Source organism: Hylobates moloch, unplaced genomic scaffold (assembly GCF_009828535.3).
Source record: "Hylobates moloch isolate HMO894 unplaced genomic scaffold, HMol_V3 SCAFFOLD_22, whole genome shotgun sequence".
Lineage (NCBI taxonomy): Eukaryota > Metazoa > Chordata > Mammalia > Primates > Hylobatidae > Hylobates > Hylobates moloch.
Genome location: NW_026652297.1, coordinates 33,106,810 through 33,112,756, shown reverse-complemented (window position 1 = coordinate 33,112,756; position 5,947 = coordinate 33,106,810). Strand labels below are relative to the sequence as shown.

Genomic DNA, 5,947 nt, shown 5'->3' with positions numbered 1-5,947 from the left:
CCAAATAAAAAAAGAGAGGTCAGTTCCAGTACAGTAAAGAAGGATGCATGGCCGGGCGCAGTGGCTCATGGCTGTAATGCCAGCACTTTGGGAGGCTGAGGTGGGTGGATCACTTGAGGTCAGGAGTTTGAGACCAGCCTGGCCAACATGGCAAAACCCCGTCTGCACTAAAAATACAAAAATTAACCGGGTGTGGTGGTGGGCACCTATAATCCTAGCTACTTGGGAGAGGGAGGCAGGAGAATCGCTTGAGCCTGGGCAGCGGAGGTTGCAGTGAGCCGAGATTGGGCCACTGCACTTCAGCCTGGGCGACACACACACACACACACACACACACACACACACACACGTCTGCCAAGCCTGTAATGTCGAACACTTGCATTCTTATGCTACAAAAAAAAAAAAAAAAAGAGAGAGAGAGAGAGAGATAGAAGGATGCAGACCAAGGGTTGGGAGCGTCACCTCCTCACCTTAGAGCGTCACCAGCTCTAAGAGGATGGCAGAAGGCTGCTCTCAGAAACAGAGATTTCAAGAGTTACTTAATCCTTTGTAACTCATCCCTACCCTGATTATATTTGCAAAATCCTAAAACCAGAGGACCTATATAAGTTTCTTTGCGTGCATGACGGACAGCGGAAGCTATGGAGGCAGTGCCCCTGCCATCAGCCAATTTAGGAAAGGGAGAGTTCAGGGGATGAAACTCAAGAGAGAGACAGCTATGGGAAGGGCACTACTGAGAAGACAGGGAAATTGTGAGTTCTGGGGTCCTCGCTCCAAAGGACTAGGGAACCCGACAGCTAGACCTATGTGGTTGGCCCTCCCAGGTCCAGACAAGCGGAAGCTGGTACCATTAAAAAACCCGAGTGCTGGCTGGGCGAGGTGGCTCACACCTGTAATCTCAGCACTTTGGGAGGCCGAGGTGGGCGGATCACTTGAAGTCGGGAGCTCAAGATGAGCCTGGCCAACATGGTGAAACCCCGTTACTACTAAAAATACAAAAATTAGGTGGGCGTGGTGGTGGGCGCCTGTAATCCCAGCTACTCGAGAAGCTGAGGCAGGAGAATCACTGGAACCCAGGAGGCGGAGGTTGCATTGAGCTGAGATTGCGTCGCTGCACTCCAGCCTGGGCTACAGAGTGAGACTCCGTCTCCATACACAAACAAACAAACAAACAACAAAAAAACACACACACACAAAACCCCAGTGCCATCTCAAGCTCCTCCTTAACCAGCCAGGTTTACATTTTGATGTGAATATGGACTTCTTTCCCCTCCGAAGTCTTGATCTTGCCGTATTCACGTTATATATACTCTGTCCATTTTGCTCAATCTGTCTTCTACTCGAGTGATTTCTGCATGTATCTTATTCCCCCACTAGGTTGGGAATTCTTCAAAGGATTCCAGTTTCATTCATTCCATATTTCCACATTTTCTTTCACGTAGTAGACACATGATTGGCGTTTGACAGTAGCACTGTCACGGAATGTCTTCGGAAGATCCGAAATGTGCATTTCTCAGCAGGCTTCTGTAGTCACTGACACCAGCGGAGAATGGACACAAGAGGGCGCTCCTTCCCCTCTTATTTGAGTTCAGGGCACGTCGCTGCTACCCATTTGTGTCTCAAAAACTCAAACAGGACTGACGTTCCTGAAAACACAGCTTTCACCACTACTGGGGAGGGGCTCTGGGAAATTTTCAATATATATGCTTACACCCTTAGAGAATCACTCACTTATTCCACTCAAGTCTTTGATTCCATTAGAATCATTCAAGCAAATAATCACATTGTCAGTTTTTGAACAACATATAGTCTAAAGAAACATAACCACTTTAAAAAGTAACCAACTGGCGGGGCGCGCTGGCTCACACCTGTAATCCCAGTACTTTGGAAGGCCGAGGCGGGTGGATCACAAGATCAGGAGATTGAGACCAGCCTGGTCAACATGTTGAAACTTCGTGTCTACTAAAATACAAAAATTAGCTGGGCGTGGTGGCGACGCACCAGTAGTCCCAGCTACGCGAGGGGCTGAGGCAGGAGAATCAGTTGAACCCGGGAGGCACACCACTGCACTTCAGCCTAGCCACAGAGCAAGACTCCGTCTCAAAAAAAAAAAAAAAAAAAGTAACCAACCACGTCACACCCATTAGGATGGCTGTTATCAACAACAGACAAAACAGAAAATAAGTTTTCGAGGAGGTGGAAAAATTAGAATCTTTGTGCATTGCTGATGGGAATGTAAAATTGTGCAGCTGCAATTAAAAAAACAAACAAGCAAACAAACAGTATGGGCCAAGAGCGGTGGCTCACACCTGTAATCCCAGCACTTTGGGAAACCAAGGCAGGCAGATCATTTGAGGTCAGGAGTTCAAGACCAGCCTGGCCAACGTGGTGAAACACTGTCTCTACTAAAAATATAGAAAATCAGCCAAGTGTGGTGGTGTGTGCCTATAATCCCAGCTACTCAGGAGGCTGAGGCAGGAGAATTGCTTGAGCCTGAGAGGCAGAGGTTGCAGTAAGCTGAGATCATGCCACTGCACTCCAGCTTGGGTGACAGAGCAAAACTCTCTCCAAAAACAAACAAACAAAACACAATATGACGTTCTTCAAGAAACTAAACAATTTCCATGTGACCCAGTCATCACACATCTGGGGAAATACACAAAAGGACTGAAAGCAGGGGCTCAAACAGATGTTTGTACACCCATGTTCACAGTAGCATTCTTCACAACAGCCCAGAGATGGAAGCAGCCCAAGGGACCATTGAGAGATGAATGGAGAAGCAAAATGTGGTCCATCCATACCGTGGAATATTATTCAGCCTTAAAAAGGAAGGAAATTCTGACCCATGCTACAACATGGATGAACCTTAAGGACATTACACTGAGTGAAATAAGCCAGATACAAAAAGAAACGTGAATCTTTTTTTTTTTTTTTTTTGAGACAGAGTCTGTCTCTGTTACCCAGGCTGGAGGGCAGTGGCACGATCTTGGCTCACTGCAACCTCTGCCTCCCAGGTTCAAGTGATTCTCCTGCCTCAGCCTCCCGAGTAGCTGAGACTACAGGCATGTGCCACCACTCCCGGCTAATTTTTGTATTTTTAGTAGAGATGGGGTTTCACCAGGCTGGTCTTGAACTCCTGACCTCAAGTGATCCGCCTGCCTCAGCCTCCCAAAGTGCTGGGATGATAGGCGTGGGACACCACACCCGACTACAGGAAGGTGAATCTTGACCTAAGCCTGGAAGCAAGAAGGGTGATGCTTGAATAGACACAGAGGAGGAGGTAACAGTAGTAGCAAGAGGACGAAGGGAGGAAAGAGTTTGCTACCAGAGCCTTTGTGTGTTCCTGCGTACAGAAGTGATATGATAAAAGAAATATTTTTAGAAGATTCGTGGGACATAGGATAGATCTGAGGGAGAAAAACTGTAGGTAGATAAATGACTTTAGATGCTGCAGCAATAATTTGGGACTAGATTAGGGACAGTGGTATTGATGAAAATAAATGGATGGATTAGGCTGGGCAAGGTGGCTCATGCCTGTAATCCCAGCACTTTGGGAGGCCGAAGCAGGCGGATTGCTTGAGGTCAAGAGTTCGACACCAGTCTGGCCAACATGGCGAAACCCATCCCTACAAAAAATACAAAAAAAAAAAAATTAGCCGAGGATGGTGGCACATGCCTTTAATCCCAGCTACTTGGGAAGCTAAGGCACGAGAATTGCTTGAGCCTGGGAGGCGGAGGTTGCAGTGGGCCAAGATCATGACACTGCACTCCAGCCTGGGTGACAGAGTGCGACTCCATCTCAAAAAAGAAATGGATGGATTAAAATGATGGACCTTGAGAAAAAACAAAACAAAACAAAACAAAACAAAACAGGGTGGGGGTTGGAGGGTGAGTCAAGGAAGTAGAGCCCAAATTGATTACCAAGGGTCGATAAAGGCTCTAGCCCAGACTTCTGGAAGGCTGGTGCCAAAACTCCCCATACGGCATCTACATTCCAATTGCTGCATGTTGTTAAACAAAGTAAATATAATCCGACAGGTTTTTCCACATGTCCTATGAGTGACTTGCAGACTTTCATAAAATATTAAAGTTTTAGTCTTTGATCATTTTGTTTCTTTTCTAAGTCACTCCCTTCTTTAAAGAAGGATACATTTATCTCCGCTTTCCCTACAGCCTTGCTATGGATTGATTCTTCCGTGCCCATGAGAAAACCAAGCTGTTGTAAATATGATCTGCTGTGGCCAAATCTTTATGATTTATTTGCCACTTGTCCATTCATTTTGTCATCTACAAGGCTAGCAGAGAAAATGCATTGGCATTAATGGGGCACATATTAGAAATACAGAAGCTTGGTCCCCACCCCAAGCCTAATGAATCAGAATCCCCATGATTTGTTTTCTTTACTTTTCTTTCTTTTTTTTTTTTTTTTTTTGAGACAAGAGTCTTGCTCTGTTTGTTGCCCAGGCTGGAGTACAGTGGCGTGATCTCAGCTCAGTGCAACCTCTGCCTCCCAGGTTCGAGTGATTCTCCTGCCTCAGCCTCCTGGGTAGCTGAGATTAAAGATGCGCACCATCATGCCCGGCTAATTTTTGTATTTGTGTAGAGATGGGGGTGTCACCATGTTGGTCAGGCTGGTCTCGAACTCCTGACCTCGTGATTCGCCGATCTTGGCCTCCCAAAGTGCTGGGATTACAGGCGTGAGCCGCTGAGCCTAGCTGATTTCTTTAAAGATATGGAATGCTTAGGCCGGGCGCGGTGGCTCACGCTTGTAATCCCAGCACTTTGGGAGGCCGAGGCGGGCGGATCACGAGGTCAGGAGATCGAGACCACGGTGAAACCCCGTCTCTACTAAAAATACAAAAAATTAGCCGGGCGTGGTGGCGGGCACCTGTAGTCCCAGCTACTCGGAGAGGCTGTGGCAGGAGAATGGCGTGAACCCGGGAGGCGGAGCTTGCAGTGAGACGAGATTGCACCACTGCACTCCAGCCTGGGTGACAGAGCGAGACTCCGTCTCAAAAAAAAAAAAAAAAAAAAGATATGGAATGCTTCATGTATTGGTGTGTCATCCTCCCATAGGGGCCATGCTAATCTCGGTATCATTTCGATTGTAGTATATGCACTGCCGAGGCAAGCACAGAATCTGCATGTTTAATAAGCTCTCCCTCCGTTTGTATGCACATTAAAGCTTGTAAAGTAGGAAACCCTGTCCTACAAAACAAAGTCTGAACTCCTAACAAAGTTCTCCAACAGCTTTTCGATCTTATTTTATCTTACTCTAACACTTGAACTCTTTGCTTCCAATGCAATTCAGAAAGGAAAGTATCCTTGCATTGACAAGTAGAAGAATTGAGTATTTTATTTTATATTTTATTTTTAGACAAAGTCTAGCTCTGTCGCCCAGGCTGGAGTGCAGCAGCGCGATCTCGGCTCACTGCAACCTCTGCCCCTCTGGTTCAAGCGATTCCCCTGCCTCAGCCTCCAGAGTAGCTGGGATGACAGGCACGCACCACCAGCCCAGCTAATGTTTTGTGTTTTTAGTAGAGACGGGTTTCATCGTGTTGGTCAGGCTAGTCTGGAACTCCTGGCCTCAGGTGATCCACCCACCTTTGTCTCCGAAAGTGCTGGGATTACAGGTGTGAGCCACGGTGCCCGGCCAGAAGAATGAGTTAACTACAGCTGAGCACACAAAAAAGTAAGAATCCACTAGGCAGTACTTGATTAAGTGCCAGATGACTAGCAGAGGCAAGACATGCTCTGAGTTAGAAGGAGTCGTCATGATTTTTGAAGTTTTCACCAAGTAGAGAGTTAATTTGGTCTTTTAAGGTTGGGGAGGTTTCTGCAGACAGGAATAGGGGGAGAGTACCAGGGACATGGAGTGGTTTATGCAAAGCAAACAAATAAGAAAGCAAAAATGAACAGAGATTAGACAACTTTGCTATCAAGGGGA

At 46.7% G+C, this 5,947-nt stretch overlaps 1 non-coding gene across 1 annotated transcript; it reads right to left on the bottom strand.

Moving 5' to 3' along the window:
* Positions 1–5,031: 5,031 nt before the first annotated feature.
* On the bottom strand, positions 5,032–5,133 carry LOC116462220 (U6 spliceosomal RNA). The gene has a single exon (XR_004246307.1). It is a non-coding gene; the product is annotated as a U6 spliceosomal RNA (small nuclear RNA).
* Positions 5,134–5,947: the final 814 nt, after the last annotated feature.